At 42.8% G+C, this 14,340-nt stretch overlaps 1 protein-coding gene and 1 non-coding gene across 3 annotated transcripts in view; both read right to left on the bottom strand.

Annotated features, from left to right (window-relative positions):
* gpc6a (glypican 6a) overlaps positions 1 to 14,340 on the bottom strand; it is a 1,457,751-nt gene that overhangs the window by 841,919 nt on the left and 601,492 nt on the right. The window lies entirely within an intron of this gene.
* Positions 10,494 to 10,600, bottom strand: LOC144500145 (U6 spliceosomal RNA). The gene has a single exon (XR_013498933.1). It is a non-coding gene; the product is annotated as a U6 spliceosomal RNA (small nuclear RNA).

The following is a 14,340-nucleotide window of genomic DNA, read 5'->3' as shown; positions in this document are numbered from 1 at the left end:
GTGAACGAAGCCCAGTCTATCACTGAAACCAGCCTCCCACCCATTGATACTGTCTACGTGTCCCGCTGCCTTGGAAAAGCAGCCAGCATAATTAAGGACCCCGCGCACCCCGGACATTCTCTCTTCCACCTTCTTCCATATGGAAAAAGATACAAAAGTCTGAGGACACGTACCAACTGACTCAGAAACAGCTTCTTCCCTGCTGCCATCAGACTTTTGAAAAGACCTACCTTGCATTAAGTTATCTTTCTCTACACCCTAGCTATGACTGTAACACTTCATTCTGCACTCTCCCCTTTCCTTCCCTATGTACGGTATGCTTTGTCTGTATAGCGCGCAAGAAACAATACTTTTCACTGTATACTAATACATGTGACAATAATAAATCAAATCAAATCAAACCTTGCCAACTTCACCAGTTTCCATTTGCTGCATTGATCTAGTGCACATTATGTAAACCCAGAAGAAGGAGAACAGAGGAGAACTTACAGATGCACAAAGATAATTGAACAGTGAACTTTATATTTTTTAAAGGAAGCATCCTGGAATAATTGACACTTTCCTCTCTCAAAATGGGAAGTTGGATGACTTGTTTGTGGTTTCTGGACCGACAATGGCTGGAATCTTCTGTTTTCAGCAGGTGTCTCTGTTGGGGTGATTTTGAGGAGGAAGTTCCGTCATATCTTCTGCCCATCAAGCAATTAAGAAGACAGCGACAAGCTTCCTCCTGACTCAGGACCTCAGGATACGATAGACAGAATTCTCCCAAAAAACGACTAAGTGCCATAACAGCGAGAATAACTGAGTGACCCAGTCTCTCGGGCGCACTCCCCACTGCAATCATCTGTGCCATTAGAAAGGGGCCTGGAGGATCGCAAACTGTTTGACACCAGGCACAAAACTGATTTTTGGCCCACACACTATTCTTCGGAACCGGGCGATCTGCGCCAGGCACAGCGAGGTCAGAGAATTGTCCACGATGTCTTATCTGCCAAGGTCAGAGGCCAGCAGCTCTTGCACTCAAATGTGCCATGGAGGTGATTGTGGTTGCTGCTGGAACAACACCCAGAGCCCCAAGATTGCAGAGTGACCCAGTAAAAAGGTAATTACTGTTATGGGGGCAGGGGGATTTCATGGGGTGGAGACCATGGGGGGGAGGGGAACCATAGAGGTTAGCAGCAAGGGCAGAGGGGTGAGAGAGATCATTACCCAGCAAAGAGGAAGGAACTCTGCCTCAGATAAACAGTCAATTCAAGCAATGAGAAAAATAATTAATTTGCTTTCACCTGCACGACTATATTTATTTTCTACAGAAGCTTAGCCACAATTGTGCAAGAAAAATCCAGAAAATTCCAACTTCCATTTTCTTCAAAGAACCAAGAGAGAGAGCCCTTCAGGCCTGCAATGCTTTTAATCTTAAAGGACCAGTTAAGAGTACACAATTTATTCATTTTTACTCAGTTAGTAATCTAAATGCATACTTCATCTTTAGAACTCACCCATTCTTGTGTGCCTGTATGTCTTTGTATTTGAGGGTGTGGAGTGGAGTTTTTGTTGGGTTTGCATTTCAGGTGTTGTGTAAAAATAAATATTTATCCTTTCTTTTGATGTAAACTTACCAGAAAGCCTGTTTGTGTCTATTTCTTAATGTCATACCATTCAATAGGTCAAAAAACACTCCTAAAAATACATATCTTCTTGTCGTGAACTATGAGATGAGGAAAAAAGGGGGAAAAGTTATTTCACCACATCTCTCCATCTGTAAAATGTGGGAAAAATACATTTGGAAAAAGTAATTGATTCATTCAAAAGTAATCAGTTACCAATAGAATTATAGCTCCGCACCTAGGACAGCAGTTATTGATAATGTTACTATAATAATCATGTTATATACTTAGAGCACATGATTATACATTTGCATCATATTCTCACTCAAGTGGTTAGTTACCTGATCAGCTCAGGATTCAATATTTATTCTTGTGCTTCTATCAGTTTTTGATTGAGTTTAAAATACAGTATCTTGGCTGCTTGTTTCTGTTATCATCTGATCAATATCAAATCACAATGAGCTTACTGTCAGATTCATTTTTTTATTAGAAAATTTAATTGATGAACTTTCTCAAGTTTCAAATGTCAACTAAAACTGAAAATTCAGTTTGACTACTACAATATAGCTACAAATCTTTGGGAACAGACAATGTATATTTATCTCTTTGAAGCTGTACAAATGTACTGATAACTCATCCATCTCTCAAAGTTGATCTGAAACATCGGATATTCCTTTGAAGGCTGTACTGTCCTGAGGTAAGTTGTGAGTTTGAATGTGTTAAGTCAAACTCAGGTTCCCAGCTCTTTGAAAACACGTTGATGAGAGAGTGTAAAATCAGTAGGACAGATTCGGTGAAGTGAGATCTCTGTGATGTATGGAAGATGTGGATCAAACCAAGATTAGATAAGCTTTAGATAACGTGTGAGCACCAAAGGGATTCATGAGTTTAGGGTCAAACAGAATGTATCAGGACCAAAGTTAGGCATTAATTTAAGAGTGAGATTATTAGATGTCAATTTCAAGAGCATTCTTTTAGTATTTACACAATGGATCTGAGATCAATAAGGGCTTCGTAGATATTGCATTACAATTTCAGATCAAAAGTACTGCTGGAAAGCAAGATTGCTGGTTTCATTTACTCAAAAATTAGACTACGTCCTCTGATCAAAAGATCAAAGTGGCTTTTTTATTGACTTAATTTAAAAAGGTTTCTGGTATCTGAAGGGATTGCCATTCCTTTGTAATGATCTTGTTACACATATCCAGTAAACCTGCTCACTTGGAGACATGTGAACTGCGTACCTTTGCAGCCATCCAATTATTGGACTGTGTGGATTCTGCTTAGAATCATACTTGCATAATGCAATCACACATATAAACATATGTAGTATTGTTAAGGCTGTCTGAAATATATAGTTCAAAAGAGTTAACAGAACGGTGGCAATTGATACCGAAAAGGCTAGCTATTAGAGCTTGAAAGGCTGGTTACTGGTCAAACAAAAGGTTGTACTTGGACAGTAACATGTGATTGATATGAAACACTGATTAATAAAAAGATGAAAGTGACTGAATTCGCCAGAAGCCAGGATTTTGTCCTTCAAAGCTAAAGCAATTATGATATTTCCTCTGGAACCTTTTCAGAATAGGGGACTTTCTTATCCTATGTATTTGTTTATAAATGAACTTATAATATTTGTCAAATTTCTGTGTTCCTTGTTATTAATTGATTGCAAGTAAATATATTTACTATTTTAATTTGTAAATGTCTCATTAGTTCGTAATCATAGAATCCTCACAATGCAGAAGGAGCCCATTCAGCCCATCAAATCTGCACCGCCTGCCTGACAGGGCACCTTTCACCCAGGTTCCCCCCGCCCCCCCCAGTCTTATCCATTAGCCTCATACATTTACCGTGACTAATCTCCCTAACCCTTTGGACACTAAGGGGCAATTTTAGCATGGCCAATCCATCTAACCTGCACATCTTTGGACTGTGGGAGGAAACTGGAGCACCCAGAGGAAACCCACGCAGACACAGGGAGAATGTGCAAACTCCACACAGACAGTTTCCCAAGGCCAGAATCAAATCCGGGTCCCCTGACACTGTGAGGCAGTAGCACTAACCACTGTCCACCATGCTGCCCTATTAATACCTATTATGTTTAGTCAAGTTCGGTACTGTTATGTCTTGTGGTTCCCCGAAGGTCAGAATAATCACATTTTTAAACTCAGACCTGAAGCTTCAACTAATGTAATTCTCAGATCACACCTTGTGCTGTACACTGATCCATTGTTAGTTCGATACACACACTGTAGTGCAGCAGCGTAACTCTAGATCCAGTGAAGTCCTATTGTTTGCGGGGGCAAAATCACAAGCAATGAACATGCTTTCCAATGGGAGTCAATGAAATAGGTTCCAGCAATGCGAGAGAGAGGGCGGCACAATGGTACAGTGGTTAGCACTGCTGCCACACAGCGCCAGGGACCGGTTCGATTCCCGGCTTGGGTCATGTCTGTGCGGAGTCTGCACATTCTCCCCCTGTCTGGGTGGGTTTTCTCTGGGTGCTCTGGTTTCCTCCCATAGTCCATGTGATGCTGGTTAGGTGCATTGTTAAATTCTCCCTCCCTGTACCCGAACAGACACTAGAGAGTGGTGACTAGGGGATTTTCTCAGTAACTTCATTGCAGTGTTAATGTAAACCTACTTGTGACACTAATAAAAATAAATAAATAAGCATTGGTTTGTGTAGTTACTGTGCAGCAAATTGTGGTACAGTGCCTATATGCACTGGGTGGAGCCTCTGAGCAATACAAGACATGTTCTGAAAATTTTAGGAAGAGACAATCCTCATTTAAGAAAAAAACAAACTACCTCAAAACCAGCAGACAAAATGGGTGGAACATTTCAAAATTGAACAGAGCCGTTACTGCTCTAGACTGAGAGATTCGGACATTCCAAGTTAATCTTTCTGTTCCAACTGCACAGCAGCTGCAACCAGTCCAGACACTGCTTCCCATCCCTGTCAGGAAGGTACCCTTAAAAAGGGAATTAAATGTCCACAGCCAGGACTAATGGAAGAAATCTGCATCCAGAGACTCCTCCTTAGAAAAAGAAAACATGGATAAGCAAACATTGCTCGTGCGATGGGTGATGCAGTGTTCAACGTACAAATTAAGGATAAGTGAAAATTGGAACAAGGAAGTTGCCAAAGGCTGGACTTTACTGCACTAATGTTTATATGAACTTATTGTTCCTAAATCATATTGTAATCATGTAGCATCCCTCTTTCTTAAAAAAAAATCTGTGTCCTTGCTTCTGAGCCAGAAGCTCTATATTTGAAGTCCCAGCCCAGGACTTGGTAGCCAAGTAAACTGTGTTCATAATGCAGCCAAACAGTTTGAGTTTCAATCTACAAATCTTTTCAACTAATGGCAGGGGGAAGAGCAGGAAATGTTTCTGGTGAGCCATGTGATGAAAAGAAAGTTGGAGCCTCCAATGTCATTATCCATAGCTCCATAAGAACATAGGAACATAAGAACATAAGAAATAGGAGCAGGAGTAGGCCATCTAGCCCCTCGAGCCTGCCCCGCCATTCAATAAGGTCATGGCTGATCTGAAGTGGATCAGTTCCACTTACCCGCCTGATCCCCGTAACCCCTAATTCCCTTACTGATCAGGAATCCATCTATCTGTGATTTAAACATATTCAACGAGGTAGCCTCCACCACTTCAGTGGGCAGAGAATTCCAGAGATTCACCACCCTCTGAGAGAAGAAGTTCCTCCTCAACTCTGTCCTGAACTGACCCCCCTTTATTTTGAGGCTGTGCCCTCTAGTTCTAGATTCCTTTCTAAGTGGAAAGAATCTCTCCACCTCTACCCTATCCAGCCCCTTCATTATCTTATAGGTCTCTATAAGATCCCCCCTCAGCCTTCTAAATTCCAACGAGTACAAACCCAATCTGCCCAGTCTCTCCTCATAATCAACACCCCTCATCTCTGGTATCAACCTGGTGAACCTTCTCTGCACTCCCTCCAAGGCCAATATATCCTTCCGCAAATAAGGGGACCAATACTGCACACGGTATTCCAGCTGCGGCCTCACCAATGCCCTGTACAGATGCAGCAAGACATCTCTGCTTTTATATTTTATCCCCCTTGCGATATAGGCCAACATCCCATTTGCCTTCTTGATCACCGGTTGCACCTGCAGACTGGGTTTTTGCGTCTCATGCACAAGGACCCCAGGTCCCTCTGCACAGCAGCATGTTGTAATTTTTTTCCATTTAGATAATAATCCAATTTGCTATTATTTCCTCCAAAGTGAATAACCTCGCATTTGTCAACGTTATACTCCATCTGCCAGATCCTCGCCCACTCACTCAGCCTGTCCAAATCTCTCTGCAGACCTTCTACGCTCTCCACACGATTCGCTTTTCCACTTATCTTTGTGTCGTCTGCAACCTTTGTTACCCTACACTCAGTCTGCAACATGCATGTAAATATGCATGTTACTATAGCAACTCTAACTTCCTGAGTGCTCTGTAACACACCATCACCATATATCAAGAGAACTGTTCCAATCAATAATAGTTTTTATTATGTCTAAAAGAAAGATTAACAATAACCTTTTATAATTAAAGTGAACATCTCAAGAGCCTTTTCTAGTTTATTTTCTTTTCTCGAAAATATTACACACAGTATGATTTAACTGGTGAGATGTTGTGCCTCCTGCATGGATTCAGTAGTCATCACTCTCAGTGATAAGTTGGCACGCTGTATTGGTGATATTGTGCATGTTGCTCTTGGTGTTATAGGAGTTGTGCTTGATGTTCCTGATATTGTGCTACTCACTGATGACATTATTGGATGTTGCATCATTTGTTGGAGATGCTGGCAATGTTGTCTTGCTCATTAGTGATTTTGCTGGTGTCGATCTTTTCTGCTTTTCCATTCAGGTGTAGGTCGAACATGGACTCTGTGCCTTCTCATTTACTTACCAGTTGCGGTCTCAGTGATGTATGTATGATCTTGGAGTCTTAGTTTCACCAAAAAGTAAAAACCAAAAACTGGGTTCCAGGTTTTCATGATCCAATCCTGTATATGTACAGTTTGTCCTTTCAATAACTCAGGCAGTGATTTGGCATCTTTGTAGTGGTAACCCCCTTCTGCCTGTGCTTCAGTGTTGTCTTCCACTACAAATGACAAGGAAGAAGTTTATTTTTCAGCAAATCTTCCTTGCACTTACTGCCATTGGGTAGCTCTGCAGGTAATTTCAGGTCAGCCTTGGGAAGTGTTGATTGGAGTGGCAGTAAAACAAGGTTTGGCTCTTTGTCTCTTGGTATTTTGTGAGGGTTTTCTTGACCATCTGGATGTGTTTTTCTATAAAATTGTGCCCCTTGGGGAATGCGGTGATAATGATGAACCCATATTGTTCAGAAAATTCCTTCAGCTCTCTGGAGATAAATTAGGCTCCATTATCACACAGTACTCTTTCAGGAATTGCTTGCTCAGCAAACAGAACTCATACTGCTGAGATGACTGTTGTAGCTCACAAATTTTTCACCCTTGTGGTGAAAGGGAACTTTGAGTAAAAGGTTTCTTTGGAGATGAATGAGAAATCTTTCAGCGTTAATGCACTTTTTTTAGAATCATAGAATCCCTACAGTGCATCGAGTCTGCACCAACTCTCCAACAGAGCATCTTACTCAGCTGAATCACGTATTTGCCCCGTTAATCCCCCTAGCCTAGAGATCTTGGGACACTAAGGGGCAATTTAGCATGGCCAATCCACCTAACCTGCACAACTCTGGAGCGTGGGAGGAAACTGGAGCACCCAGAGGAAACGCACGCAGACACGGGGAGAATGTGCAAACTACACACAGTGACCCGAGGCCGGAATTGAACCCGGGTCCCTGGCTCTGTGTCACCGTGCAGCCCTTCAGGACTTTCTGGCTTGGCTGTTACAGTTATGTCTCTTTCTTTGTATGTTACATCAATCATCATTGATTTGTGCTTCATTCTCAGGTTCTTTTGTTCATGTCTCCTTGAAGATGTGGTTGTTGTAGAATTAATCTGTGATTTGTACTGTCCAGTCTACGGGTTCTATACCAGTGACTGTCCAGTTTGCAGGTTCGAGAGCACTGACTGTCCTCTTCTGCCACAGATCCTCAAAGTATATGGCAGCGAACACAGTGATGCAATGCAACTAATGGTTCAGCATCACTCTGGACAGTCCTTCCAGCAAATTCCTGAAACTTTGAAATCCATGCAGCAGTGTTGGAACTTGGCACTGACACATTGCCACCACCTGCTAAAAATAAGATGTCACACTCCCACCCTCTGCCAATGTGGGATTTTGTCTCTCCTGACCCGAGAGATCATTTGTCTCTGCTCCTTTCCCCAGAAAGAGACACTAACCTTTGGACTTGGGTCTCCAGTCCAGCTTAATCCTCCTACACAGACTATAATGCAGCACACTGCATACTTACACTTGGGAATGAACATACATGCCTGAATTCCATGTTTGTCGGGTATGCACGAAAGTGGTCCCATTGTCTGCTTCTGTCAGAGACCGTCGAAAAGGTGCAATTTCATGCTGGCTGTCCAATTATGGGCCGGCCAGAGTGAAGTGCCCCCCACTCCATTGGAGAAGGGCTGCTGGCAGCGGTGGAGACGTTTGAGGTGCCGAGTTAAATGGGGACTTGACGGGAGGTTTAAACGTGACTGTGGCAGAACACAGAAGACATCCTGGAGTTACAGAGGAGACACAGGGAACTGGCCAAAAAGAAAACTGATGGCAGCAGCACCTGGTTGACAAGCCTATGTCAGACTTCTATTTATTGACTACAGCTCAACCTTCAACACCATTATTCGCATGAAACTCATCTCCAAACTCCGTTTGGCACTCAGCACCTCCCTCTGCAACTGGATCCTGAACTTCCTAACTCACAGACCACAATCAGTAAGGAGAGACAACAACATCTCCTCCACGATCATCCCCAACACCGGTGCCCCTCAAGGTTGTGTTCTCAGCCCCCGACTATACTCCTTATACACCTATGACTGTGCAGCCAAATTCCCCTCAAATTCGATTTTCAAGTTTGCTGACAACACCACCGTAGTGGGTTGGATCTCAAGCAGTGATGAGACAGAGTACAGGAATGAGATAGAGAATCTGGTGAACTAGTGCGGCAACAATAATCTCTCCCTCAATGTCAACAAAACAAAGGAGATTGTCATCGACTTCAGGAAACGTAAGGAGAACATGCCCCTGTCTACATCAATGGGGACAAAGTAGAAAGGGTCAGGAGCTTCAGGTTTTTAGGTGTCCAGATCACCAACAACCTGTCTGGTCTCCCCATGCCGACAATATAGTTAAGAAAGCCCACCAACGCCTCTACTTTCTCAGAAGACTAAGGAAATTTGGCATATCAGCTATGACTCTCACCAACTTTTACAGATGCACCATAGAAAGCGTTCTTTCTGATTGCATCACAGCTTGGTACGGCTCCTGTTCTGCCCAAGACTGTAAGAAACTACAAAAGGTCGTGAATGTAGCCCAATCCATCACGCAAATCAGCCTCCCATCCACTGACTCTGTCTGCACTTCCCGCTGCCTCAGCAAAGCAGCCAGCATAATTAAGGACCCCACGCACCCCCGACATTCTCTCTTTCACCTTCTTCCATCAGGAAAAAGATACAAAAGTCTGAGGTCACATACCAACCAACTCAAGAACAGCTTCTTCCCTGCTGTCAGACTTTTGAATGGAATTACCTTGCATTAAGTTGATCTTTCTCTACACCCTAGCTATGACTATAACACTACATTCTGCAGTCTCTCACTTCCTTCTCTATGAATGGTATGCTTTGATGTATAGTGCTCAAGAAACAATACTTTTCATTGCATGTTAATACATTTGACAATAATAAATCAAATCAAATCAAACCAAAAGCTGATGATTATGCCAAAGTGTTGATTTAAATGTTAGCAGCAGGCTTGAAGCCCAATTCAAAATCCTCCCGCCATTCATGTGACCTGCCTCCCCAGTGGGGATGGCACAGGACGGGGTTTGGTGATGGTCATGACAAACATGGACCTAGAATGTTGGCTCCACAGTGGGATGCGGGGGCCCAGGAAGTAAATGCAGTGCCCATTTGTCCCTCTGCCACTGCCAGGCTGCGGATCCTGGGGTTTGAGTGAGCTTGGGCTGGAGGCAAGGGGTTGACCATGGGACTCTCCTCTGGTATGTGGGTCTCGTGGTTAGACTGCCCCTCGAGCCCTGGGAAACCTAAACATCATTCCTGGCATGGTGATTTCAGGCATCTAACTGATCAAAATCTTCCTGTCTGTCAACTGAAAAACCTTGAAGTGACCTACTCAATTTACTCTCCATGCCTCCTGGACACCTGGCAGGTTTTCAAATCCCAACAGCACTCCGTTCAGTAGAAGGGATTCCCCTTTCTCTCTAAGAAGCTGCAGGTACGAGAAGACCCTTTCAAGTCCCCTGACAGACAGAAGTCAGCCACTTTCACTAGGGGGAGGGAGGGTCCCTTCTCCACAGATGCACATTCAGCCCCATTCTTTTAGCACACCATTTATTGCAGATCTCTGAGCCTTCACTGAAAGCTCAAAGCCTTTGAAAAGCTTGAATTTCAGTTCAATCCTTTTATCTCTCCTTTGACTGACAGCTTAGTAGTTTTTAAACGCATGCAGTCAGCTTTGTTTGTTGATCTTTCCCTTCACAGCTGAATCCATCTCAATTACCCCCTCTCCTTGTTCCAAACCACAGCGTTTACACAAAAGAGGAACTGAAAGCACTTAGCTACTTTTTAAGTTGCCTGCAGCTGTGACCACAAGCAGCTGCAGACAACCTCCAAGCAGCTAAGTACTGTCCAAATATTGCACAGGGCCAGGTTAAAGAAGCTGAAATGTTTTGAAAGAGTAAGATATGGGACACTTCACGAATTTGCGTGCCATCCTGATGCAGGAGCCATGCTAATCTTCTCTGTATCGTTCCAATTTTAGTAAATATGCTGTCGAAGCGAGCACTAACAGGAGCCAGGATTGTATAAGCAGAAGTAGCTGCAGAATATGAATGACCGAGATGTGTATAATTTTCTAACAAAGCCATGGTTATACAATGTATCATACAGAAACCGAAGCCTTCCATGGGTTTTATAAATAAAGGCACTGAGTAAAAAAGCCGAGAAGTTTTGCTAACCCTATTGAAAACAGTTTGACCCCGCTGTGAATATGTTTTGTAATTCTGGGCACTGGAAGTATGTGAGGGGAATGTTTAAAAGGGGGGCGGGCAGTGGAATGAAGAGTCCATAAATAGCAGAAGCACCAGGATACGTGATTTATCTTCCTGGCCCTGCATGGGTGAATTTCTGCAGTCAGAATATAGAATAGATACAATATAATGCAAGGGAACTGTTATTAAATCACTAAAACAGGCTGGTCCTGTAAAAACTGCAAATTATAATCTGCATAGCAAAAGAAGACCACTTGAACACCCAGAAATCATAACAATGAATTAAACTAATTTAAATCATTTCGGTAATAGAACATTCATAACACAATGCATCAGTAAGTGTTCATCATTTTGCCCTTTTGCTCCAGATATTTGGGTTTTCAAGATTGCATACTGAGATATATATTTGTTGATACCTATGCTAAGGACTAAATTCCTGATTCGGTGCAAATTAAGCCAGGTAATATCTCCTGATTGGTATGGCTGTAACACCCTTTATTTCGTGTAATACTAGACTGAATCAGTGTTATAGCAAGTGACTTAGACTGAAGTGAAATTAACTTCTCATTGACTGTTTGACCTTTTAGACAAAACAAAATCAGTAAATCATTAAAACAGGGAGGTCATGCCATTTTTAGTGGACTGAAGTACTGACTAATGCAAAAAGAAAATTGCTTTTGGTTTCCTTTTTGACTTACGTATCTATATTTTCCATCATTAAACATACACACTTAAGTTGTACTATAGCCAACTTTCTCCATTCGATGTGTTTTTATACTGCACCAAATAAAAGAATGTTGGATGAAATTTGCATTTTATGCTTACAACCAAGAAAGATTATAAAGATGCTCATTTACCAGTTTGAGGAAAACACAACTCGTTTATTTACAAGTTAGAACCATACAGAGGCTGGCACCTCATGGCTGCAATCAGCTCCCAATGTGACTTTGGGTGCAGAAGCCTGTGCTGACCAGGGAGGTCTCTCACCCTGCTCCCTGATTGTTCTCTAGGTCATGTGACCCTCATTCTGCACGTTGATCCTTAAAGGGACAATCACCACATCAGCAACTTTTGGCGAGTCACAGGTTTGGAGGGTCCATGGTGGCGAGAATCACATCGAGGCTCTTTTACTTTTAAATAAATGTGAATGCTCAATTTACACAATCCCAGATAATTAAACATTCAGCACATAAATTAAGTCTTTCAGGGGGTTTTCCAAAACCTTGTGGAGCGGCATAACTCGTCTGTCTGGGGGATGGGGGCTGAGATGGTGGTGCTTCCACAGCATTGCTGTCAGCCAAAATCATAATGAGAGGCGCCTCTCAAGTACAGGCAGTTCACTTCTATCTGTTGCCAAGGAAACATCAGTTGTGCATGCCACAGGATGACCAGGTACTTCAGTGCTAAAACGGTCGGCAACATTTCCTGATGGAAAGACTGGCTGCTGGAGCACCTCTCTTTTTCTCAAATGACCTATATGCTTTCAGACAATCCTTCCTCCTATGTCCAGTTGAAAAGACAGGGATCCAGTTTTAGAGACAACAACTCCCGGGACCCAACTCGACCCACTACCAAAATTCCTCACGTACACGGCATCATCCACCATAAATGACTGACATGAATCATGACTTGCCTTCTGACTGCTTTCACTGGCCTCTGCCCTCCCTGGCAAATTTGGAAACGTGAGGCTATCTTGTTGTGAGATGACAGGGTTCATTAATAACTCTGCTGCCGTGCCTCCCATTGTTGCATGTGCAGTGGTCCAGTAGCCAAGAAGGAAGCGTGAGATTCTGAGCATTCTTCCTGACTGCTTCTTTAGGGCAGACATTAAAGTTTGGATAGCTCGTTGGGTGGTAAGGCACAATTCTGATGTGCTTTATACCACTGATAGTGGTGAAATTTTGAAACTCAGCACTTATGAATACGGTTCCATTGTCAGACTTTATGACTTCAGGTATTCCGTGGGTGGAAAACCATTGGTGTAATCTTTCGATGGTAGCATGCAATGTTGGAGACTTCATCTCAAAAAAGTCCATCCACTTAGAATGTGCGTCAACAATGAGCAGAAACATTGTGCCCATGAGTGGGCCAACATAATCAATATGGAATTGTATCCATGGCCGCCTGGCCCTTCTGAAGGGTGCAGTGGGACTGCAGCATGCAACCTTTGCTGCAACTGGCACTGTTCACAGTGCTTGACTTGGCTCTTGGTGTTGGCATCAATGCCAGGCGACCACAAATAACCTCTGGTGAGCATCTTAATTTTTGAGATGCCTGGTTGAGCACTGTGTAATTCCATTAGAAGCAGCTCTCTGCCCGGTACAGAGATGACTACTCTTGCTCCCCAGAGTACGATGCCATCCTGACAACTCAATTCATCCTTCCAGGTAACAAATGGTTTCATTTCTTCAGAAACTGGCTCATTGGCTCAACCTGTAATTATCTTGTGTCTCACTTTGAACAGAAGCGGATGCTGACTGGTTTGGTAGCTGATTTGATTCACCGAGACAGGCAATAAGTCCAAAGGATTTAACACCGTGACAATTTCCTGTGGTACTGGGGTAGCTGTAGCACTTTCTTGTAAAGATAGGCAGCTAAGTACATCTTCATTCACTATGTCTGTTCCAGGCTGCTGCTTGAATGTATATACGTAGGCAGAAAGAATTACATTGAGTTCTTACCAACATGATTGGCGGAATAGCCTTGTCTTCTTTGAAAAGACCCAAGAGTGGTTTGTGGTCAAAAATGATGGTAAAATGCCTACTATGTAGGTACTGATGGAATTTCGTGACATCAAAAACTATTGATAATCATTCTTTCCCAATTTGAGTATCCTTTTTTGGCCTCTGAGAGGGTTCTTGAGACATAGCCTATTGGCCTTTCAGATCCATTGTCCATCTCATAGATCAGATAATCCCTCGTGCAGAAGGAGGCCATTCGCCCCATCAAGCCTGCACCAGCAACAATCCCACACAGGCCCTATGCCCATTACCCCACGTATTTAATAGGACAAGTCCATACTAATGCAATACTGAGAGGCATCACAGGTCAACACCTGTTCCTTTATCAGGTCAAAATGTAGTAACAAGTTCAAAGAATGCAGCATTGTTTTACTTTGTTGAAAGCTTCTTTCTGCAGAGTCTTCTGAGACCAACACTGATGTTTCTTTAGCAGAATGTGCAAGGAGGCCAATAACGTCAACAAATTTGGTAAATAAAATGCCCATAGTAATTTACCATTCCCAAAAATGACTTGAGCTCAGATGTATTTTTGGGGGGCAGAGCCTTCTTTATGGCCTGTACTTTGTCTTCCATGGGATGTAAGCCTTGTGCATCACAGTACCCAGGTAGATTACCTCAGTGGCTTGAAAAGCACATTTCTCATTCTTGAATTTAACTCCAGTCTCTTGAAATCTCTTCAGCACCTCCTCAAAGTTTGCTAGATGCTTAGCTCTGTTAATCCAGTTATAAGAATAACATCAAGATACACCAAAATTCGTGGCAGCTGCTGCAGCAGATTCTCCATTCTCCTCTGG

The sequence above is a fragment of the Mustelus asterias genome, chromosome 10, assembly GCF_964213995.1.
Source record: "Mustelus asterias chromosome 10, sMusAst1.hap1.1, whole genome shotgun sequence".
Classification (NCBI taxonomy): domain Eukaryota; kingdom Metazoa; phylum Chordata; class Chondrichthyes; order Carcharhiniformes; family Triakidae; genus Mustelus; species Mustelus asterias.
The sequence above is the reverse complement of the archived record's forward strand: the minus strand, read 5'-3'. Positions and strand labels throughout refer to the sequence as shown.